At 39.9% G+C, this 25,284-nt stretch overlaps 1 protein-coding gene across 17 annotated transcripts in view; it reads left to right on the top strand.

Moving 5' to 3' along the window:
- The window catches only part of LOC110483230 (uncharacterized), a 305,445-nt gene that overhangs the window by 155,892 nt on the left and 124,269 nt on the right, over positions 1-25,284 (top strand). Inside the window, exon 5 of one of the 17 annotated variants that reach the window (XR_014949934.1) lies at positions 21,214-21,366. The exons of the other annotated variants lie outside the window; for them this stretch is intronic. The gene's annotated coding sequence lies outside the window, so the exon portion shown is untranslated. The remainder of the gene's footprint in view (positions 1-21,213; positions 21,367-25,284) is intronic. 17 annotated transcript variants of the gene reach the window in all.

Raw genomic sequence — 25,284 nt, 5'->3', positions numbered from 1 at the left:
AAACACAGCTGCACTAAAAGGATTCGTTTTATGTCAGAGTTCTATAATTTGGGATTTAGCAATAAAGTCCTTAGTAAGCCTGAAATATGGCAACTTGCCCCATAGGCACTTCAATATAAATGTCTGGATTTGTTATATTATAGCTTTTAATATTTTACAGATTGCTGAAAAAATAAACTTAGGACATCCTGATCTAATTTACTAATTGCATGAAAAATCAGCTGTAATAAACTATGTAATTGTACAGGGAAATGCTGATTTCTGTCCAAGCATTTTTTGCACCCATAACTCCTTTTTCTGTGATATTCCCATTCAGATTCTGCTGAGGTTTTATAGCATGCTGTAGGTTTACTGAACTTCCTGCTTAGTGAACACTAAGAATATTTGCACATATGCAACATTTAAGGAAATATAAATTAATTTCTGCTGACTCTTTTTTCAAAAAGCAAATCTAATTCAGCTTGCTGTTCGATGTCAGTGTGGTAGTTTAATATCTTTTTTTGCTTAATGTAACCAGCTCGCTATAAAAAAATGGAAGTAATTGAGCACTAACAGATTTTTTTCCTAATCTTTCATCACAATTTCTGTAAATCAATGTAAAAGTAGGAGGATAAAAATTATCACTCGCTGGAAATTACCGTGATTGAAACATGAGGCTCACCTAGAGGTGCTGGAACTAGAGTGGTGAAATGTAATTCCAATGAAAAGTTAAAGATGCAATGGTGTGGGACCACCTGCCTGGTGAATGGTCTTACTTTCATATACATAGATAAAAAGGTCATTGAGTTCCTGAACTTATAGAGATAAAAGCAATTAGATTTTGACTCATCGGGTCTCAAGAGGAAAACAAACATTTTGAAACTACTCTCCTTAGGATATAACATTATTAGCTGAGTTTCCTATCACAGGAAAATTTACCCTCTCATTTGCAGATATAGGAAGGAAGGAATAGCTAACCAATTAAGAAACTAATGGTCTTGAGCTAATTACTTACCAAAGTTTGCTGGCATGCAGGAGCCACAAGCTCAAGTTCTCCTTCTTGTCATGAAGACCAACTGTATGCATGGCAGTTTTCTTGGGGAATTACACTCTTCTGGCCTGGGTTGATTGGTCCATCTCAGTTCAGCAAGCAATTTAAATTTTTGTTTTCAAGAAGGGATGTTTGTCTAATCCCCAGACTCCCCTGAATCCTAGAAACCATGCCTAAAGCTGGTCTGTTTCTAAGAACGGCAGTGTTCATGGAGCAAGATGTTCCTGTGAGAACACTTTTTGCCAAGCCAACTGTAGTTGGGCTTTTATCTTTCCCCTCTGAGATACCTTATTGCAATCTGTCTGATGACTTGCACAGACTTCCCCATATAACATCTGATTGCTCAGTAGCAATGGTTTCAGGTTACTTTTCACTTAAATGAACATTAAATTTCTGAGATACAGCTAGAAACCAGCTTTAATGAAGAATTTACCACTGTGCAGTCAATAAGCAAGCTGTGTACTTTACATCTGGAACATAGGGTTACCTGATGTTTTATCAGAAGAGACACGTGGTGATGTGAGACGTTTTCAAAGCAGCTGATTCTCTCAGCTTGAAACTCTGTGTCAGAAACCAGTGAATAATCCCTCCCCATGAAGTTTTTTCCTTTGTTCCTAGCATTTCACCATGACCCCATGGATTCCCAGACTTGTCTCAGTTTGCATACTGCTTGTCTGCAGCATCATTTGAATGTATTACATCCCTAATGCTGATCCACTCTAAATTTGTCAAAATACTGTGGCTAGACAAGCTTAAAATCAAAACAGGAAAGCAAAGAGAAAAGCTCTTGATTATGGAGATGGAGCTGCTTCTATGAAAGCATCAAATTAAGCATGGTAAACTTGTGTCAAAAACTCATCTCTTCCCCAAGCACTTCAGGAAAAGCTGCCTTGGGAGCTGCAGCTGAGGATTAGCTCAGTGGGCTCTCCCAAGGTGGAGTCCTTGGGAGCAGGATGGACGCCCCTCCTCTGGATTGCCTCATAGGATCACCCATCACATTCCTCCCCTGCTTACAAATGAATCTTCAAAGCAGCTTGCTAGGAAGGTCTGCTTTCCCCTCCTCCAGCTAATCAATTTAGAAAAGCTTACTGTAGCGCACTTTGCTGTTTGTGCAAATGCAAATGAAGCCTTGTTGGAGTTTGTCTGTGACTGAAATAAACAAAGCCCTTCTGATGTGTTGATTTTCTATACTCTGCTCAACCTCTAGTGTCAGAAGTTGTAAGAATTGCAGTTCTCTGTCTCCTCTCTTCCTGGCACAGAGTTTGTGAATCTTTTTGTGGTGGTACAGCAATCTCACAAAATCACAGAATGGGAAAGGCTGGAAGGTCATCTGGTCCCACCTCCCTGCTCAGTCAGGGCTATCCCAGAGCACATGGCACAGGATTCTGTCCAGACGGTTCTTGAACATCTCCAGTGAGGGAGACTTCTTGACCTATCTGGACAATCTGTGCCAGTGCTTGGTCACTGTACAGGGAAGAAATTCTTCTACATATTCAGGTGGAACCTGCTGTGCATCAGTCTCTGCCTGTTGCCTCTTGTCCTAAGCTTGACAATCCTGGGAAGAGCTTGGCTTTTCTTGACACCCTCCTTTCATGTACTGACATATTGTAAATGCAGGCGAACCCAGGCCATGCTTACAGACTCTGATGAGGACCCTGCTCAGTTGCCTCTTCTCAGGGCTGAACAGGCCCAGCTCCCTCAGTCTCATAAGAGAGGTGCTCCAGCCTCTTAATTGTCTTTGTTGCTCTCTGCTGGACCCACTTCAGGAGCTCTGTGTCTCTCTTGTCCTGAGGCAACACACAGCACTCCAGATTCCTCTCACAGGGGCTGGGTGGAGGGGCAGGATCCCCTCCCTGACCTGCTGGCAGGGCTCTCCCTGATGCACCCCAGGATCCCGTTGGCCCTCCTGGCCCCAGGGCACTGCTGGCCCATGGGCAGCTCATTGTCCCCAGGACCCCCAGGCCCTTCTCTGCAGAGCTGCTTTCCAGCAGGTCACCCCAGCCTGTGCTGGTGCCTGGGCTTGTCCTTCCCCAGTGCAGGGCCCTGCAGTTGCCTTTTCTGAATTTCAGGCCATTCCCCTGCCCATCTCTCCAGCCTGTCTCCCTTCTGAAGGGCTGCCCAGCTCTCGGGGGTATCGGCCACTCCTCCCAGCTCTGAGTCTTCAGTGAACTCGCTGAGGAGGCCTCTGCCCCTTCCTCCAAATCACTGATGAATTAGTTAAATAATACTGGGCCCAGTATTGAACCTTGGGGGACCACCAGTGACAGGCCTCCAATGAGACCTTGGAGCATGGATCATGATCCTCTGGGATCAGCCATTCAGCCAGTTCTCAACCCACCACACTGTCTGCACTGAGTTTGTCTATCAGGATATTGTGAGACATGGTGTTGAAAACCCTGTTTGAGATAACCAGTATCCACCACTTTCCTCTCTGCTCCATCACCATTCCAGTGACTCAGCTGAGGCTGACTTGACTGGTTGGTAGCTCCCTGAGTTCTCCTTCTTTCCCTTTTTGAAGACTGGGGTGACTTTTGCTACTTCCAGTTCTCAGACACCTCTCCTGATTCCCAGGATCTTTCAAAGATGACAGTAAGCAGCAGATTGGGTCTAGTCAGCATACTGGGCCCTCCATTCCTCTCAAAAGGGAGAGGGTTTTCCCTTCTATATTTTTCAGGGGTTTTTTTCAGGTATTTACTACTTTACCTTCTTTTTCTTAATTGAGGAGGTTGTGATGTGCGGCATAGGGCGTGGTCGAGTGAGGCTCCAGCTCAACCTCTTCCTCAGAGTCCCAATACTTCTTAGTCTTTCTGCTTCACCTCTCAGCTCCACCATAGGCCTACACAGGATTACAGAGGATATTTGCAGTCATCTTGCTGCACAAGGTTGCACAAGGTGTATTAAGAACACTCGTACCAATGTGGCATTTTGCTTACTGCCCACAATTGCAATTTTCTGAATTCCTGTCAGTCATAATACAGCCTTCTGTTCACCCTTAAAAGCAATGTCTGCATATAATAGCAACTATATATTGAATATATCACTTTCTTTCTGCCTCCTTATAACCAACACATCCATATATATTCATTATATTCAGGTTTAAATAAAGTGAGGTATTAAGCAGAAAAAAACAAAGAGGCACACAAAGATGAACTGGCCTAATAGTATTTCTTTCAACTAGTCATAAAATTTGGCCTAGGGTATGCTCAGGGGGATGTACAATGGGAGTACTTCCCCAAAATAGTGGGAAGAAATTTAGACCATGTTAAATAAAGCTTTTGAAAGGTGAATGGGAATACCATAGTATTATATATATTGCCCATAAATAGAAGGATATGCAATGGTTTTTTCATGGCAGTACCTGTATAGAATTGGATTTTTTTTCTGATAGATTGATAGACAGATAATTGATAGATAGTTTGGTAGGTAGATAGATAACAGAGAATGAAAGCTAAAGCAGGTTCTCAAGCATTTAAACTCTGCTGCTATTTAATAGCACAATCAATAGTTCTGAAAAGGGAAAGACATTTGTAATGCTAATTACAATTCACAAGTGGGGGTGTACTGAGTGGGTGGAAGAGTTAGTTGTTTGCTTGCTGAGGGACATTTCAGAGTTGCAGAAGTTCTGATACTAATATTTCTTTCTGTAAAACGATTACCTGGCTGACTAGATCACTAGAATAATTTCTAAATCAAAGAAATCAATGAGGGTGGTACTTCCTCAGGTAGTGACTTTGTAGCAGGTTGTTCTGGTTGTCTCAGTGCTCCACTGAGATGGAGAGCTTCCAGCCATGGAGCTTGTGGCATCAATAGTCTTTGGTACCTCTTAGCTGTCTACAAGGCTTGTCTCTTCCTCCCAAACTTTGTCAAATATGTATTATCTCTTCCTTTTTTATGGTACTTACTTTTTCTGAAAAATATTTTTACCTTTGGTGTGACCTGGATCTGCCACCCTTGTTTAATCTTATATAACCCAATTAGTGCTCTGCTCTGTACATGCAGATTTGTTGGCCCCAGCTGAAGCACTTGCAGAATAAAGTACACACCAGTGTGACAGAGGATGACAAAACTGAGCTCTTTACTCCTCTTTCCCCCATTAAGCCAGGGTGAGTGTTTCCTGGACTCCACAAACAAGCTGCTCACCATGAAGGCATATATTTGTGTGTATAAAACCACAGTGCAGAATCATTCTGGGAAAGAGAAGGAAGAAAAAAATTAATAATTTTGATGCTGAGTCTTGTTAATGTCGACCCTCAAAAGTACATCTGATCTCTGAGCATGTGGGAGCAAGGAATAGCAAAGGCAGCCATCCCCTGGCACTCTGCAGTTTGCTGCTGGCCTCGCAACATCCCCTGGACTTTTCCAGGTACAAGCTGGGATGGATGTGGTGTTGAGTGAACATTACTATGTGCACTCAAATGCAATTCTTAATTGGGTCTAGGTGAGAATTTCTGCTTCATACAGGATAAAATACACATGTCTGTGGCATACAGTTTAAAATATCTGAAATAAGAATCTTAAAAGATCAAATAGTAATATATATGGGGTCTTTTTGATTATTTTTCCCCTAACAGCTGATATAAGAATGGTTACTATTAGTTATATGTTCTCTAATAATTAAGAAACAGAGGTATGACATTTCATTTCTAAATAAATTTGTTATTAGAGCAAATTTTTGTTCTTTCCTAAAGCAAATATTTTTTTCCCCCCCTTGGTAAAAAGTCCTGACCTTTCTAATTAATTTCTGCTGAATTCAACAAATAATTACCAGAAAAGGGAGAGCCTTGAAGAAGTATTGTATTTTCCTTTTTCATTTCCATACAGTGTTCTGAAGTTATTTTATCACATTCAACTTTACAAACAAGTAAAAATCCATAAAATAAAAGCAATAATTAATCTCAAAGCATTTTAATAATCTCTGGCTCTTCCTTGAAAACTCTTATCACCTCTTTAGTCAAACTGAAATATATATATATATTACCTTCATCAATATATGAACACAATTACTCTGAAGTTCTGAATATATCTATTACTATAATCTTAAAATGTCTGCCTTGCCTTGCACCATCACTCTGCATTGTCCTTGTCTGTAATATCTGAGTAAGGCTGGAAAAATGTGGCTGGTTCTATTGGGGTTAGTTAGAATATGGCCAGGAGCGGCTGCTGGCCCAGCCCAGACAAAGACTGAGCAGAAAACCTGGAGGCTGATGAAGAAGTAAGGAACAGTGACTTAGGTTCACTGTGTGACAGTACAGAGAGGGGTAATGGTGTGAACAGAGTTTTCCTTTCAGAGGGTTTCCAGAGTCTTGCTGCTGATATTTGTTTGTGTTGCAGTATCATTCAGTCGCCCTCAGGAGGGCTGAGACCTGGTTGTTCTGGCCATGAACTGGGGGTGGAAAGAAGAGGGGCCAGGGACAACCTAGCACAGGGCAGTTCAGGATCTGTGTTCCAAATAGACACTTGCCCTGCAGGCTCTAGGTAAACTGGCTACATTGCACTTGTGGTTTAAAAAAAAAATCTCTTGGAAATGTAGGGAATTAAGGAATTTTGAAAACACTAATCCTGCATACTGATCTTCAGGTCATAAATCTCTGGCTATGACTCTTGTAAAACTGTAAAACAGTTTGGAGATCATAGAGTCATTTCATGGTCTGGGTTGGAGGGGACCTTAATGATTATCTACTTCCAACCCCTCTACTATGGGCAGGATACCTTTCACTAGTCCAGGTTGCTCTGGGTAACTTGTTCCTGTGCCTCACCACTTTCACATTAAATAATTTCTTCCTAATAGATGACCTAAACCTCTTTCATCTTAAAGCCATTCTCCTGTATCATATCACTGCATGCCCTTGTGAAAGGTTCCTCTCCACCTTTCCTGTAGGTACTGGAAGACTGCTGCAAGGTTTTCTGGAGCCTTCTTCCCCACCTCTCAGCCTGTGATCATAGGTGGGGTTCTCCAACCCTATGATCATCTTCATGGCCTCCTCTGGACTCTCTCTAACAGGTCCACATCCTTATGCTGGGGATTCCAGAGCTGGATTCAGTACTCCGGGGGGGGTCTCATGGAAGTGGAGTAAGAGGGGGAGAATTACCTCCCTTGGCCTACTGGACATGCTTCCTAGAGATTTCCTAGTTTGCTTTGTAACAAGATAAATGAACTACTTAATGAACTATCAGTGGATCTTACATCCTTTGTAAATATTGAAAAAGTCAACAAATAAATACAGTAGACACCAGTTTAAAAAAATCAACATTGATGAACAGCAACAGGACTGAAGCACAGTAAGATTCCTCTTTGAGGAAATGCCCCAAATGAGCATCCAAATAAGCTGTGTTATTCTGTAATCCATGGGAATGTGAAAATGCTTTAAAGGCTCAGCAGTGAAGGCTCATCTGTTTTCTCGAGTCAGATCCGAGTGAAGAGGAGGCAGCTTGGTGTGAGGGAAGCATGGCTGGGTTGGGAACGTGAGGCTGTGCTGCTGGGCTGGGGAGGCTTGCTCGGATCAGGAGGCCACGTACTGCTTTTGTGTGACACAGAGCTCAAGTTAAAGAGCTGACAAGACTTCCAGCTTGGGCAGGGCACAGAGCAGACACTCCTGCTCCTGGACATGAATTGTCTGCAGTGGAGTGCTTCAACACCAAAGGAACTTTCTGAATAAAGCCCCCTAGGCACAAAATTACATTTTCCATGAAAATGAAAGTTTATTTTCTCTGTAATTTTCCAATCAATTATGCAACTCTCCTGCTAGTTTAAGCATGTAAAAATGTTTTTATAACTTGCTAGCCACCTCAGGCTGAGGTTTGGCATACTTTCCCTATTTGCACTTCATTGTGACTTCATTATTTCTAAAGTTCTTCGGAAGTTACTGTTCATATGAATTGAAAAACAGTGGAACTAAATGCAAGATTATAAAGTTAATCTGTTCACCTGTACAGGAATTCCCCTTTCTAAAAACTCTGAGTATTTCTTGTGACTTTCACAGACATCCAAGCATTACTGAGGGTGTGACCAGTGCTCTTCCTGCCTAACCCTACAGGCCAGTAATTTCCCTCAACTTTCCTTGGGTGTATGCCTAATTTTAAACAAAGCAAACTCACCCTTTCCATAGTCAACTATGAAAATTTTGTTTAAAAAATATTAGGGCTGTGATGTAAAATCTAGGCAGTGTTAAAAGAAGATTGATGCTTTCTCTTTTAATCACATGGGTTTGTATCTTGGCACATGCTTGGAATGTACATCTTCAAATTAATTGCGGTAGGATTTACAATTTCATGAAATTCAGTGCTTCATTTTTCATCTTTAGCAATTCTCATTAACTCTTCAATCATGGAGCTCCTCACAAAGGTAGCAGTCTTGTGTCAATAACAAAAATAGTGTACCAAATGTGTATATCAGGTGGAATAACCTGGCAAAGTGATTTTGAGAATAGCACATGCAAGTCTTCACTTACAGCTACTTTCTATTAGAAACTGGGAGTAATCTGGTAGAGAGATTAAAATTTATATATAAATATAAAAAATAAATGACAAATATAAGAAACTCCTTCAGTGAGATCTGAACCTTGGAGAACTAAAGCATACAGCAATTCTTTTAATATTCAAATATCAGAAAGAGAAGTAAAACCATTCAGGTTTATTTCCTTCAAATAAATATGTTGGACTTTTAGAGCTAAACCATTACATTAAAACAATAACAATTTCTACACTAGCTCAGAATCAGCTTGAAAAAACCTGGAAGTATCTTGAGGGTGGGAATAAAAAGAGAAATCTGGTTTTTGTAAGTAAAGTGACAGCAGCTTCCCTTATGACTTTAAGATGAAGAAACTAAAAATGTGTTGCATTATGTTGCAAAAGAAAAAGTGAACTCAAAGTCCAATGACATGACTTTATTTTGCAGTCCCTGATTAGGAGGTGTAGTTATAATTTAAAAATGAAAAAGCCTAAATGTTCTTCATGTTCTTCTATTTTTTTTAATATATTGAAAAAAACAGCACAATCAAAGATATGTGAGTGATAACAGTATTTTTGGATTTGGAGTGGGGGTTTCACAGTGTTTTGGGCAGTGGTTAACATAATAGGGTTGTAATCAGAGGGTTCAAATGTTGCATACAATGCATAGCAGTAGGAACTGGCCCTGACAACCAGCATTTGAGGTCATGTTCTTTCACCCTATAAAGACCATATCTCTGGGGAGAGGCTGTGAGACATCCTCCCCAAACAGCAGAACTACAAAGTGTGGCTGGGTGTGCCAGAGATGCTGCATTCAACCTAAGGTCTTGCAGGATGGCTCAAGTCACAAGCCCCTCTGATTGATTTGGTTTGCTCAGAGTGTCTTCCCAAACACTTGTCCCATTGTGCTTCTCCCTCAATGCTTCCTCCAGCATTTTGGCCTCTGTTCTGCACAGACTTCCATGTGCAGTGCAGTGCAGGGACAGACTCTCTAATGGCTCCAAATGTGCCACACAGAGCTCATGGCACCCTGGGGCACTTTGATCTACTTCTGGCATCTGACATTTGCATACCCAGCTAAAGAACTGGTGATCAGGCAATTGAACCCGCTCAGTTCTGTGTCGGCACGTCTCTATTCCACTTTTCCTGACTCACAAATCAAATATTTCATTCTTCAGCACCCTGAGAGGCTCCCTCAGCAACTGACACATTTGACAGCCACACTGCACTTCAAAGAACTTCATGGGGTTGTTAGCAGTATCAGGGATTTTCACAAAGTTGTATTTTTAGCACAAAGTCTGAAAGAATGACTTGACATATAGTAAAGTAATCATAACCTTACTCTAAGCACAATAGGCTGCTTAATTTATAACTTCTTTTGGAAATAAAAATTCAACACTGAATACTCAGGAACATCAAATCTTCTGCAAAAGAAACACTAAAGTGCAGAATTGCTGTGTGAGCATTTATTAAAAGTAGCTCTGATTACATTTTTTCATTCCATAGTATGACTGATGACCTAGTTTTCCCTATATTGTTAATTTGGTGGATTTTTAGCTGCTAATGTTACTTGCAAAAGATACACAGTTATGAGAATACATTAGCAGACTAGTTTAAGCTAAATATTTTCTGTAATACTTGGACCAAAGGAAAAGAATTCTGTTCTGGAATATTCATTATCTGAAATAAATTACAGAGAACAATGACAATATGTTAATCTCCCTGTCTGTTGAGTGCCCATGTGTCTTCCTTTTGACTCATCCAGGCATGTGGCCAATGATGAGTATTTCTAAGGGGAAAAAATATCTTTTAAAAATACAACAGAATATACCAAGGTCAGTGAATTGTCAGAAGTTGTTCCTTTGGTCATCTCTCTTCTCCTTTCTTTCCCCATTTTATCCTTTTAATTTTCCTATTTCTTCCACATGATATCATCTATCCCTTCAAGCTACTGAATTCAATGAGGAATGGGAAACTGGAGCAAGTAGGGCTTGAACTTGCCATTATCCTAATATATTGGTTTTCATAGTGTTGTGTACAGACATCACTTTTTCATGCCATGTTCTTTTTTGAAGCATTTTCTTGTGTGGATGTGCCTGACCCCCTGTGTTACCCTAAAGATGGGAATTGACTCCATGCAATGAATCTGTCACCTTATTTGGCCTTCTCTAGGCTGCTGTTCACAGCTCTGTTGTGGCCTGTGCAAACTCACTGCAAATTTACCCAGCTAACACCACCAGAAATGCTTGTCGAGACACTTGGCAAATGTTTGTGGTGTATAATCAGACTCATCCGAGTGTGAGCGGTGAGTGTGTGTGTGGTGGAACAAATTCTTTGGGCTTTCCATGGTGATTCTTGATTCAAATCCAGCCCTGTGAGTTGCTGTGGATGCACTGACTCTGCTCTGTGCATGCCCTGAATGCAGAGGTTGCACTGCTGCCTGATCCCTGCTTCCTGCAGCCTGGTGGTGAGGCTTCACCACCACAGATCACACTGTGCCTCTGGGGTCTCTAAAGCAGGCACTGAGTTGGTTTTTGTTGATTAAAACAGACTAACATGAAATAAGTGTACTGCAAATTCAAAGGCTGCAGTAGACAATTTAGGGAGAAAAGCATTTTTCTGTCTGGGTCTTCCTGGAATCTTGCTGAATGAGTGTTACAACATTTTCTTTTCTCTTATGTCACGTATACTTGGCAGCACGACTCCTTGCTCTAGAAGGAGGTATGCAAATGACATGTCTCAATCACATTTCCCTAAATTTAGGTTTTATGCATTACTCTGAATATGAAAAACTAATTCCAGGAATATTAATTTGTTCATTTCTGTTCCTACACTTAATGGATTTTGTAGTTGTTAGTTGTTGTTTTTTCTTTTTTTTTTTTTTTAATTTTTTTCTTTTTTTTCTTTTTCTTTTTTCTTTTGTAACATTAATAGGTGTAGTGAGTCTTTTATCTTATGTTTCTGTTTTATTCTAGACACATGGAAACACATTTTTAAAAGTTGAATAGAAGTATATCGATACTGTATAGGGCTTTTTGTGGATTTATCCACCATATTTTAAGTTAAACTGGGGGATTAATTTGTGTGAAATTCTTTAATTATGTGAGTTTGTCTACAGGACAGAAAACATTAAAAAATTATTTTTATTCAAGGAAGTATTGCAAGGTTTTATCTTTCCCTTTAGCAAAGGATATGGAACAATGAAAAAGAACAAATACTAAAACCTGTTAATATGAAGAATATAGTCTATCTAAAATCTTGATAGAATTTTCTTGCATATAAATCCAAATTTTATAAATCTTTGATGTGACATAAAATTGTAAATGCTAAGGTGGAGACTGGGGCAGGAAGTCACAGAGAGCAGCAGCTGTCTGTTATCTTTCCCCATTTCTATCCTAATGCTTATGGAGGGAAACCTCTTTTAGGACTATTTTATTCCTATTCCTATTTTTTCTAACTACATTTTAATTTATTAAACCCTTAGGATAATCATACAACAAAGATTTAAAACAAAACAGACCCTGTAAGTGAGCAGTGCTGCATGTTGCGGGTGTGTAGGCATCAGAGCATTTTCCTTTTCTCACCTGCATGACCCTGACCCTTGTGCAGCCCCCTCAGCCTCTCCTCAACTCCTTCCTACCAGGTGTGTCTCCCTGCCTGAGCCTATACTATTTTGTGATGGTTATCTCAGGCTGAGGGGAGTGAAGTCTTTATTTTCCATCCCTGCCCCCTTTAGAAACAACTGGGTAGCCACGGTTACAGATTATACCTTGAAAGGATGGTACTTACACAGCCACCCAGTACAAACTCAGGTAACTCCTGGATACAAGTTTTCTTTCATCTGTCCCATTCTTACAAGCCTTAAACCCATTTGGTTATGTTATTTGCGTCTTCAGGTTAAAGTGGACATTTTTACCTTAACTTCCATCTCCTTAGTATGCATATTTTTAAATACCTTCCTTGTTTTTTATATTGATTCAGGAGGCTCAGTGACTGTTCCTGCTCTGCACTGCCCTAACAGAGGCTATAGAAGAACCACAGCAACTCTGTATGAGTTTGGGTGGGCAGTTTCGTTAGAGGGGTAAAGATTCCTCTGCTGCTGAATGCTGGTCACTGAAGGCAGGCTGTAAGTCTGTAATGTGGTTGTTGTACCATTTAACATGGTAACTACTGAAGCAGTGGCTTTAGCTCATAGATTTGATTTATCAGTTAGGCCAGAAGGATTTATTTCCAGTTTGCAAAGTGAATCTATCAGCACAAGAGGGTGGGAGGGAGCATGTTCAGATGGTGAAAACTGATTGGTATGGTGTGGTTTTGGCTCCTCAGCATGCCTGTACTTGAGAGGGAAATGCAGATACCAGGATGGGATCAGCTAACGTCTGGAACATCTTATTAGCCTGGGCCATGTACCATCCCATCTTTTCCAAGCTCTCCAAAAGGCCTCTGAAATCAGCAGAACCTTGTTAGTGTGAGACTGTATGCAAATGTGCAAAGCCCACCAGACTTGGATCTATGCCACTGGGGCATGGGACCAGCTTGGAGCAGTCTGCCCTGCTGACAGAGCAACTGCAGGTGGAGATGTCCACCTCTGCAGTGATTTTGAATTCATCATTTATTCATAATGTGGCACTGCAGCTGAGGGATGCTGGTATAAATGTTACTGTTCTTGATTCCGAAAGACCTCTGCATTGTTGTTGTGCTTGTAGTTGGGAGAAGAAATATGTCTGACTCTTTTTAAAATTACATACAGGTGTATTTGGTGGGCTGGGATTTGGATTCTGTAGGTGATGAGGAAACCACAGCAAGATTAATATTAAGTACCTTGCTGCTTCCAGGTGGGCTTGTTTAGCTGCAGCATGGTTCCCTAGTAGTGAAGAAATGTGGATTATGGGCTTTGATGGAGAAAAAATTTTGTGCAATCTTTGAGTATCTGTCTCTTAATATAACATTTGAGCTTCAATTCTGTGGCTGAGAAACAACAAAAATTTATTGAACAAAACAGAGAAAGCAAAATCCTCCATCTTTAGACCAAATGGAAAGGCCACCTTAAACCAGCTGAGCTACAAACCTTTCTGTTTTCCAGCTTTCCCCAGGTATTATAAGAAATTCAAAACCAACAAAAAAAATCATACAGGTTATCATAATGCAGGAAAACATTGTTTTTCATTATGAGGGTTGTAACTTTGCATCTTGACTGAATAATAATAATAATGAATCAAGTAGAGTATTAACTAAAAACTAAGTCTAAGTTTTAATTAAATCCACAGCAGTTGCTATTTTTCAATGTACATGGGAAGAGGCAGAGTATGATATATTTCCTTGATTGAAGAATTTTCAAGTTCCAGCTGGACAGCACTTTAATTAACTTCATCTTCTCCCTTTTCTCAGCTGCAGTCTCATTCCATTATGATTCTGAATCAATCTTAAATGCAACATTTTGGAAAAGACAGCTTTCTCACTGTGTGAATGCTAAATGTGTTTTTTCTTCAGTAGGCTGAAAATCTTCATACTTGGTATTTTTAAGGTTGTGGTGGCAAATGTGGGGATGTGGAAAAGCCAGAGTGAATGTGGGGAAGCCAGAGCAAAGATGATGGATGTGGGAAGTGTGTCCCGTGGAAGGCTGGAGTGCAGCACATGCTTTTAATGGAGCTACTCATGTTTCTGCTGTTTGCCAGCTGTAGTGTGGCACTGGGGATCTGCTCAGTAAAATGATAACACTTGCACAACAAACTGTTTGTCCCTGGCTGGTTGACAAACTGAGAGCAGCAGTATCATTGCTGAACAAGAGCCCAGATGACTCCTTGTCATCCTCTCACACTGAGCTAATTGCCAACAGTGGAAAGACAGCATCTATTTCACAGGTTAAAGTTGAAAGAATTTTTGGCAAGTACCCGAGAGCCTAGGTTGAGGTTTTCCTCAAGTCTGATAAAAGATAAGTCTTCATGAGGGCTTTGCACAGCTCAGGCAAAAGGCTGGAGGAAGGGACTTGTCACTAGTGGCAGCCAACACCAATCCTTCCTTTCCTGACAGTCACTGGAAATGTATTTTATGCACATTTCAGTGGGCAAAATATGACAGGTGCTATGCATGTAGTAACAATTTATCTTCTCAAACAGTTTAGATTTCAAGAGAATGATACCAGCCAAATGGGGTTGGCCTTTGTAAACTGATCTGTTGGGAAGGCTCCATTGGAAAGACAAGTGCAATGCGTGGGTATCCACACCATGGTTTAGAGCTGTGACTTTATCTCTAGTTGGAAATGGCAGAATTAAGACAGACAGGGTGTCAGCAGACTAATAACATCTAAACCAGGCAGTTGTCTTGAGTTTGGCATATCAGAGAAATCATGCCACATCATGTCATGTGTAATGTTAGGGAACATGATGTTTCAATTATTAAATCAAGGTTGAAACTTAGACATTGTATTTTTTTTTTCCACTGGATTTTGGTTAAGTGAATTTCCCTTTTCTTCCCCTTGTCAGTATTTTAGATAGGGTCTCAGTCTTTGCTTATGAAAGCTTCTGTTGAGTCTTCCAATTATTGAATTTATTTGGATTATAACAGAGTTACTGAGATCTCAAAGGCAATACTACTGCCAATTTATTTATTTATATTTCTTTTTGTTGATGCTGCTTGTAGTGTTACCTCTAGGACAAAAGAAGAGGAAGTTTTGAGTGGAGGTGTAGTTGTTTAATTTGCTCTCTTCCTTGTTGAGACAAAGTATGGCAGTGCTGCAGTGCAGTGGTACTTTACCTGGCATTAAAATAATCATGTTGGGCACTGGAAGCATGCTGGCTACAGCAGAGTGGAGTCAAGTGCATTCTGATTTTCCCTGCCAAAAGGCATAGCAGCTCAGGCACCAATGAACCAGTAACAATAGACAGCAGTATCTGCATAGAATTTTATGGGGGTGTTGTGGTTTAACCCCAGCTGGCGACTGAGTCCTACACAGCTGCTCACTTACTCCCCACCCTGCCTCAAGTGGGATGGGAAGGAGAATCAGAGGGAGGAAAAGTAAAACTTATGTATTGAGATAAGGACAATGTCGTAATTGAAATATATGTTATTTATATTATATAACTATAACAATAACAGTAATAAAAAATAGGAGAAGAAAGAGAGGGAGAGAGAAATAAAACCTAAAAGACAAATAGTTATTCACCACCCACTGACTGGTACCCAGCCCATCTCTGAGCTGCAATCAGCCTCTTTCTGGGTAACTCCCCCAGTTCATATAGGGTGCAAGATATTCTGTGGTGTGGAATGTCCCTTTGGGTCAGCTGTCCTATCTCAGTTCCCTTCCAGCTTTTGTGCAGCTCCTCACTGTCAGAGCATAGGCATAAAAGTCCCTGACTTAAGGTAAACACTACTTAGCAACAAACAAAACCTTAGTGTGTGTGATAGTGTGCTATCAACATTATCGTCATGCTGAATTTCAAACAGAGCACTGTACCAGCTACCAGGAAGAAAATTAACTCTGTCCCAGCTGAAAACAGAACAGGCAGAGTTTGTCCTTCTGAATTTGTCCGTGTTTCCTACATTGCTTCCTCTCTTGCTTCTGTAGCCTGGTATCTCTCTTTTTTAACTTCAAAGCTATTTCTCAAACAAAGAGTTCATGCAAGAATTCTCATGGTGGACACCTTACACAGAAAATAGGAGTTGAGTTGAATGAGAAGATAGGATTGATTCTTGGTGATCAGGTGCAGAGCTCAAGCAACAGCAGCTCACTCAGCTGTCCCCTTTTGTTCCCTTCCCCTGCACTCCCCATACCTGTTCTCTCATTTATCTTGATCACCTCCCTGTCTCTCCCTGTGTCTACTCTCAAATAGTTTTGTACCCTGGTTACTTTTTCCTCACAAGTCTCCTTTGCTACCTCTGTATCTGAACTTGGTGTTTCTGGTAGGGTTTCCTTTCTAATCATTTAGCAATACCTAGGGACCTAGCAAGGGTTTACTCTTGAAAATGTCCTTGTTCTCCCCTCCATTATATGTGAGATTCCATAGAACCATTTAGGTTAGAAATTACCACTGAGTCCAGCCTTTATCCTAACACTGCCAAGCCCACTGCTAGACTATTTTTCCTAAGTGTCACATCCACACTTTTAAATATTTTAAATACTTCCAGGGTAATACCTTCCCTGGGCCACTTGTTCCAATGCCTAGTAATTCTTCCAGTGAAAAAAGTTTTCCTAATAGCTAATCCAAACCTCCCACTTTGGCCATCTTCACATCTTAACCATCTGTGAAATTTGGTCATCCTTCATCGTATAAGTTGTAACACTTGTTAACTTCCTGCTCTGTTTTCTGCCTTGTCCAGTAATTTCTCATGGTTAATTCACTGAGCTGAACCTCAGGGCATAGCCCAGCCTTTTGCCAAGTGTGCCTTCAGGGTTGGAAGGGAAGACTCACAGCATTGTCACACAAATAGTGACATTCAGATGGACACTGAGGAAACTATGTAAGAGAGAGAAGAAGACAGGGAGTGTCAGAGACCCTTGTTGAACAGGAAGATGTGGCAGGTTGAGCCACAGAAAAGGCAGTCCACAGAGGCATCCATACAGGGACAAGGAGGATGTCACCTGCTGGAGGAAGAACTGTGGAGGGCATCAGCTGCTTTGAAGTGCAGTGATGATTAGCACCACTGGGAAATGGGGAGCAGGGAAGCACCACTACCTGGCAGACACAACTCCTGCAGTCAGGAGGGACTGCTGACCTGCACCAGGGGAGGTTTAGACTGGACTTTAGGGAGCACTTCTTTGCCAAGAGGGTGGTCAAACACTGCAACAGGCTTCCTGGAGAGCTGGGTGGTGGATGTCACCAGTCTGTCAGCATTTAAAAAGCATTTAGAGAATACCTTTAGCAACATATTTTACCTTTTGGTCAGGCCTGAAGTGGTCAGCCAGTTGAATGAGATATTCCTTGTAGGTCCACTACAAATTGTCATATTGAGTTCTAGATATGTTAAAACTGGATATAAAGGATATTTCTAATCAAGAGAGGGGTGAGTGTCTGAAGTGTGCTCCCCAAAAGTGTTTTGACCACAGCCATCCCCAATACCAACTAATGAAGTTTACAAGGCAGATTGATCAAGTGTAAGTGAATGTGTTTGCAAGTGTGTTTTAAATTTGTGGTGTGCCTATGATTTGATAGCTAATGCTGGTGCCAGAAGAGCATAAAGATTCAACAGTAAAAACTTTGTGATGTGACTATGTTTTCTTCATAGAAAGATTTTCTATAATAACAAATATGGACAGAAAATATAGTGTATGGTTTCACTCCAAACTGCTGTTTGTTTTCTGTGATTTTCATACCATTTTTTCCTTTTATTATTAGTAATATTATTATTGAGGTTTTGAAGTATAGAAATAAAAATTTTGCTGTAAGTTTGAAGTTTCAACCTAGTTTTACTCTTTACAAATGAAGACCACATTTTTTAAAGTGCTGGCAAGAAGAAATAGTAAGAGAAAGCAACTTCATCTTTTTCCCCACTGCCACTTCCTTTATTTCTTCCAATAGCCTGATGTGCTTGCCTGGAGGAACTGGAGACTTTGCCATAAATTTTAACTCTTACAGAAAGGAGGCCTGACCTGAGTTTTCTAGAACTAAACATGTGTCTGAAGCCATTTTCATGTTTTTGGGATTTTGCTTTCTCCAGAAATGACATTCATCATCAGAGAAATGTGTTTAGTAAACAATGTTATTTTAGGCAGTGGAAGAAGAATTGATAATTTAATTAAAAATACATAAAAAATAAGAGACTTTGGACAAAATCATTATTGGCAGGATAGCATATGATACCTAGAAAATTAAAAACTACCCTTTTTAAAAGTGAGAACTTAGACCAGGGTGGAATGAAAGACATTTTTATTTAGTCCCAGCCCAAGGTGTGGAGGAGAACAGAGTCCTGAAAAACATAAAGCAGTTAAAAAACTTGATTAGTATTAAAAAAGCCCTACTAAACACATCTGTGTGCTCAATTTTTTCTTTGTTCTTATCATGAAAAATGAGGTGAGAGAAGTATGAAAAATTGAAATGCAGTAATTTAAGACTCATGTTTAACAGCTTGATTAAAAATTTGAAGATAAGATTTAGAATCTTGGCATTTAAATAATCAGCTCCTTCTGGTATCCTTTGCAAAAGGAAGTGCTGGATGTGGGTATAAAATGAGGATAAAATATGATATTAATTTGCACTGAAGTAGCAAATATTCTACAGAAGTCTCAGGTCATTAATCTATCTTCCAGCTAAGGGAACTACATTAATAGCTTATGGGATTTACAGGGCAGGCTTCAATTTAATGGTTCACCCAAAGTTTGGGAAAAATAGGAAAGGGCATGATACTGGAGAATACGTTATATCTTGATGCATTAAAATCAATGGCAAAACTTTCTTGGCCTAAAATGGCCTCTAGATAGTTCCTAATTTCAGTGCTGCTGCTAAACGTTAATTGCCTGTCTGCAAAGTGGAAGGAACCATATTTTCCTGACAAGAGTTAAAACTGTAATCCTCATAGCTCTGTCTTGAGTAGGAAAATAATCTGAATTATTATTAAGCTTTAATTGCATTTTTGGAGATGAATGGGATGGGGGTTGGGATTTTTAGAGTGTGGCCTTAGCTTAGAAAAAGACCCATATTTGCAGTGAACTAACAGAAGGTGCCTGCAGGGTCAGGAAGTTTCATTTGCAGTATTTTCTGAGCAGTTCTCAGCATCATAATCCTGCCTGTGTTTTGTCACTAGTCTTTATGTTCTTTAAACCATAATATTTTTCTGGACTCTGAAGCCAGGTGAGAAACCCTTTTTTCATTTCTTGCTGTTGGAGATATGGGCTACCTTTTAAATGGTGAGAGGAGTGCATTATGCAATTTGCAGATTCATGAGAAGCCTTGGATAAAGAACCAGGGAATAATGTTGTAACTTAATAGCTGGAATTCTCCCTTCACAGGGGAGAGTCACTTGTACAGCACCTATAAATCAGTGTTGGGGCAGAGCATCATCAGATATGCAACCTTTTTTAAGGTCATAATTCCCATAATTTGGGCATTGACCTTGTTCTATGTTGTACAGATTTGTAATCTGTGTTTTTCAGAGTGATCCCCACAGGTGGGACATTTCTAATGTGAAGTCACACTGTGAGACACCTCTGAGTGTGCTGGGAAGATGGGATTATAAATATTCATTGCTCTTGCAACCTTGGGTGATGAATGTTTCAAATTTTATAAGCTAAGCAGAACTGGGCCCAGTCAGAGAGAAAAAAAAAATCTCAAAACTTTGGTAATTCCAGGTGATAAATGAACTAGAATGGGTAAGAAAATGAGAGGTTTTCTGCTAGGCTGATTTTGAGCCAACATGCTAATTTGATTAGGAGAAGTACATAAGCACACTATAAAATCTAATCACTTATGACAAAATCAAGTCAGGCTGGATTTCCCTCCCTTGGAAGTAGAGTAGCTGCTCTGTGGTCCACTCTCATCATTGAAGAACCAGCCACCATGAGCTGTAGATTCATGGCATGGGTTGCCTCCCAGGTCTGAGGAACAAGCCTGTCAGGCTCCCCTCTGCTGCCCCATCCCTTCCCACAGTGTGACCCCAGTTACCAACTGTGGGAAACACAATTGGAGAAGTGGACACATCTTGAGCCTGGAGAGGAATCTGGCTTGGATCACATATAATGCAGTTTCTTTTGACCACATGTCTGGCAAACAAGGGATAAAGGGCAGCAGGGTCTAATTTTATTCCTTTCCTGCTAAATTTGCCCATGTACAGAAGAAGGACTTGCAAATGCTTGGCTCCCACCTGTGCTCTGCAGTGAGACATGGCAGAGCTCAGTCCTCAAGCCTCCTTCCTCAGATCAGGTACAAATGCCTTTGAGGTTTTCTGTTTCTTAAAGAGTAGCTTTGCAGATAAAATATGCCAAAGAAAACGATAATCATACATGCCTCTCCTGACCACGGATAGAGTCTGCAGGTATATGTTATAGATTCCACCAGGTTCATGGCATCACCCTGATGGAGCCTGAGAATCATCACCCAGTGCAGCTCAGAGTGTCATTGTTTCCCCACTGGCTTGATACTCCTGCAGTGTCCCTTCTGGAACAGGTGAATTTCCAAATGTCTGCATCACTGGCTATTGAGGGCCCATCCTCCTCACTCCTTCTCCTTTTTGTTGTTTTTTGGATTTTTTTAAACCAGGCAAGATCACATATCAGTATGTTCTAATATCAAAATATCATAATATTTTCACAAAATTAAATCACTGTTTCCAGTCAGCTCTGGAGTTCTCCTTTAAAGCACAAAAAGCCTCTCCTTGTTTGTGACATGTTAAGTAGCATGAATTCAGTGGAGAAACTGGGGATGGCTGCCTTGAGGGTGACTGGCAGGAGGAAATCCTCAGGCTCCGTCACAGTGAAACATGGTAGCATGAAACATAAAAGTGGATTCAAAATGTAGATCCATGCAAAATGTAGACTTCATGCAAAGTCTTCTGCTAAATCTTTTTTTTTCCTCTCCATGTAAGATCTTGGTGCTGCTGGGGGAAAACAAGAAAAGAATTTTAAAATTAAATGGATGAGAATTTGATAATCTCCCATGACCTATTTTCTTATAAGATTATGGAATTGTGCAAATCAGTGTGTGTTTTATAGAGTATGAGAATGCCTAAATATATACAGCTGGGACAGCCAAGGCAAGAGCTTGAGTCTGGGACTCCTCCCTCTGTCTCTTTCTTGCTATTTCTTTTAGAGAAACAGGATTTTATTGAAAACTCCTGGAGAGCATCCTTCTGTCACTTTCATTTCAAGTTCCATCATACTTCAACTTTTGGAAGGTCTTATCCTTCTGCCCAGGGGAAACCAGCTTGAGATGGAATCCTCAGGATTATCTCCGTGAAACACAGTAGGTAGTTCTATTTTTGCTGCTATGCCATTTTTCTATCCATTCCCAGTGTGCCAAGTTATGAAACTGAAGTGTAAAAGAAACAGTGAAGTGCTGGAAATTATAAAAATTATCCTTTTGATTATTTTTGTCATTATCATGAACCAAAAAAAGAGGGGAAAGGGGGAAATGCTTTAAACTCTTCTCGTGCTGGACAGACAATGATGCTGGACCATCTCTGTTCTTTGATACCATAGGCCCAAAGAATAATATTTCTGTAAGATACTCTCTTTCTGCTCAGGGCTCTCTAAAACAGCTTCTTCCAAAAAAAAACATACTGTCTACTTGAGCAAAGTACAAAGCAAGTGGAGAGATGGTTAAAGTCACAACAATCTTTGCTCCCAGGATCTGGCCTGCAGCATGTCCCCCTAAGCTTGTGGGATGACTCATGTGCATTTGCATTCCCTGTGCTTCACACAGCATCTGCTGCTACACATTTGTTGGAGGATTTTGTCTTCGAGCAGCTGGTGACAACCCACTTCCTCTTGCCTTCTTCAGCAAAGATTTTTCAATTGTTTCTTGTTGTTTTGATGTGAGACCCAGTGTTGGAAAAACAAGCCCATTTACCCTGATTAGAACCAGCCCTTTAAACACTTGCCGATTAACAACCCATTTGTTATTTTTCTAAGGACCAAGAAATACTTTCCTTTTCTCTCCTTTCACTTTATTCACTTTATTCCATATAAGCAGAGCAAAATCAAACACTTCTTATATAAACTGATATTAATATTTCCCTTATTCTCCCCATTCCTTTTGTTCTACAGAGCTGGAAACAAGGGCACCCTTGGCTTTCTTCAGGCTAATCTTAATTAGTTTAATGTCATGGTAATCATGCTACCTCCTAACACTGCCACTGCCACTAGGGCTGAGTATGAGCATATACATATGCCTTGCTGAAAAACAAACAGAATATCCCATTAGCAACAATGTTCCAAAAAAACATTAGTTTTTGTTACTCAATGCCAATTCTATTAACAGGCATTAAGAAAAATAACTTAACATGCATCTGCTTTTAGCAAAATTAGAGATGGTCTGTTTTATGCCAGTCAAGTACATTCAGTGAAATCTTCTTTCAGGGATTTGTTCTCAACTATATCTATGAAATCACACACTATGATTTTATCCTTTTTTAAAAAGTATGTACTAAAATTGAGCTGAATGCTGAGTTACTGTTTCTACTTTTTGTCCTCTGCTTCAACGCATCCAAATCTCCTTGCCAGGGAACACTCTTTTACATCAATATTTTAAGGAAGTACTAAAACTTTAAATGAGATCATCTTGTTTCCATTTTTGAAAATACAATCACTTATCTCAGACAAATCCAGGAGTAGTTACTTAAAAAACTGCATATAATCCCATCAGCCCTAAAGGCAAGGGCTCTTCTGCTTCAAAATGCTTGCTGTGTTTGTTACTGATTCAATGACTTTGCCATTCTGCAGGAATTTTCCAAATAGGGGGGTTTCCCTTTTCATAATTCAAGTTGAAGTTACAGTCTATTTTTTCACCTGTACTGTTTATTCCAATGAACAGCATCTGATCATATCTTCACCTGTACTTTGCCAGTCCCTTTAAGTACAGTACAGGTGTACTTGTGGTGTGTGGCTGTTGACGTGTTCTGCACCTCTCTGCAGAGCTGCCTTTGGCATCTGCTGCATACTCCGAGCTGAATTTCCCTCTGCAAATGCCACAAAGCATCTGACTACAGAGGAAGGGGTTTTCTTGGAGAGTCACACTTGCTTCCTAGCTTTATTGGATATGCTGCAAGTCCTTCTCTAATAAAGAGTTCCTTGGCTCCTGGATTTAAATATGGAAACAGGCACATATATTTACTGAATCATTGCCAAATTTGGGGGTTTATCTGTTTGTTTCCTGTGGCAAGGAAGGATTTAAAATCATTTTGGTGCTCAGGGGAAATTGAAAACAGGATCTATTTTTGGTTCTCATTTGACTCCTCAAGATGGATCAGTGGAAACCTGTTATAACTCTAATTTACTTAAAGATGTATTATGTGCACTTTGCTGAAATGCTGAGGGGAAAAAGCTTTGCTTTTGCACTTGTTTGGCCTGAAGCCAAGATTCTCCATGAAGCTGTATGAAGAAGACAGAACATTATTATCCACATATTTTTATGCATACAGCATAACTCATTGGCTAGACAATCTGTGCCATTCTTAAGATATATTTAAAAAGACAGGAGGGGGCTACAAATAAGTTGAAGATGCATCCTTTTTTTCATAGCTGTGCAAATCAAGGACTGATGTGGAACATTTGGCTGAATCTGCTGCACAGACCTGATGTCAAAACAAAATATTGCTTCCTTATAACCAGAAATTCAGTATTTCTCATTTCCTGAAATGCAGTGCAACTGCAAAAAAAAAAAAAAAAAGTGCTAAAAGCCTCAATGACTGGGTTTGGTTTTTTGGGGTTTTTTTTTTAGGGTGTTTTTTTTTGTTGTTGTTGTTTTTTTTTTTTTTTAACAAAGCATAAAGATTAGTTCCACATAGCTAGCCATTGGATAGTTTTAGCTGTATTAACTGTAATTTCCTCTTACCCACACCTTCAGCCCGTGGTGCTCTACAGCTGAATGTGTGACATTTCTTGGTGCATGGGGTGCTATTGGTAACAATTTTGATTGTGGCAACCTGTGCTATGCCTGCTCTATGAATAGCAGTGTCATTTGTCATGTGTTTGAACAGACTGCCTGTACAACACAGGCGATGACAAATTTTAAGTTGAGATAGATTTGTCCTCCAGTTCACAGACTGGCTCTTTTTGTTCCCTGGCATTGTTGTTCATCTTCTGTGCCTTTTCCATTCTCTGAGAAGAGAGAGACTGCACATAACTGGATATTCAACACCTGTGTTTCAATTATCATATCATTTGAAGAATCTGGTGCTTTACTTTATGTTCCTCAAGTAGTTATCTTGATTATTTGCTACTGCAGAGCTGCAGTAAACTTGTTTGTTTCTCCTTTTGTCTTTGCCTGAATTTGATTTCAGAAAGCAATCTCAGATGAAGGAGAGACTTCAGAGTCCTAATCACATGTTGGTGTTGTTAACTTTGTTGCTGCAAGTGGCAACAAAAAGTATACTTTACCTTATACTATATTAAATACCAAGAGCAGAATACATTGTTTTTCTTGTTATGCCTGTTTTTTTTGTGGTGGTTTTTTGTTTGGTTTGTTTTTTTTTTTGTTTTTTTTTTTTTTTGCGAGGTCTTCCAGGACAGATATATCTGAAAACCATAATAGTCTTATTCAGCAAGAATTTTATACAATATTTCATTACAAGGCATACATGTGTTGGAGAGTTTTGTGAGAAAACAGCTCAGGGCACATTAAAGAACATATTACTTCTTTATCTCTCTTGTCAATTACCTTTGAGTCATCCTGTTTGCATAAGTTACAGGTCAATAAACAGATTTCAATGCAGAATCTGGTATCTACTGAGACACTAACTTCATCCTGGGCTTATAAAAAGTGCAAAGTGCATATTTTATGGTCCTCTTCTTGTCCTAATGTGATTGTTCTCCTAATTTTCTTCTACAGAAGAATCCTAATGGCTCATTCAATGTGGTTTTATTTAAAGGATTTCTGCACATCCTTTTTTTATGGTCAGTGTGCAACTTTCTTCTGTGTGGGTAATGCTGGATAAGAATTGTTTCATTTGTACAATTTGCAAAATTCATCAGCTGCAGAAGGGGCAAGTTTATCACAGAAATTTGATAAGTTGGGTAGAGTCTCATTATAGAAAATAATAAATGTAATGGACTTCTGTGTTTCATTATTTTTCATTTCATTATGTATTCTGGAGCTTACAGAGTATTCATTTATTTTATTTCTTTCAATAACATTATGGTGTGCTCTGTGTTCTAGGCAAAG

Source organism: Lonchura striata, chromosome 1, assembly GCF_050655825.1.
Source record: "Lonchura striata isolate lonStrDom1 chromosome 1, ASM5065582v1, whole genome shotgun sequence".
Taxonomy (NCBI): domain Eukaryota; kingdom Metazoa; phylum Chordata; class Aves; order Passeriformes; family Estrildidae; genus Lonchura; species Lonchura striata.
This window is presented reverse-complemented; position numbering and strand designations above follow the sequence as displayed.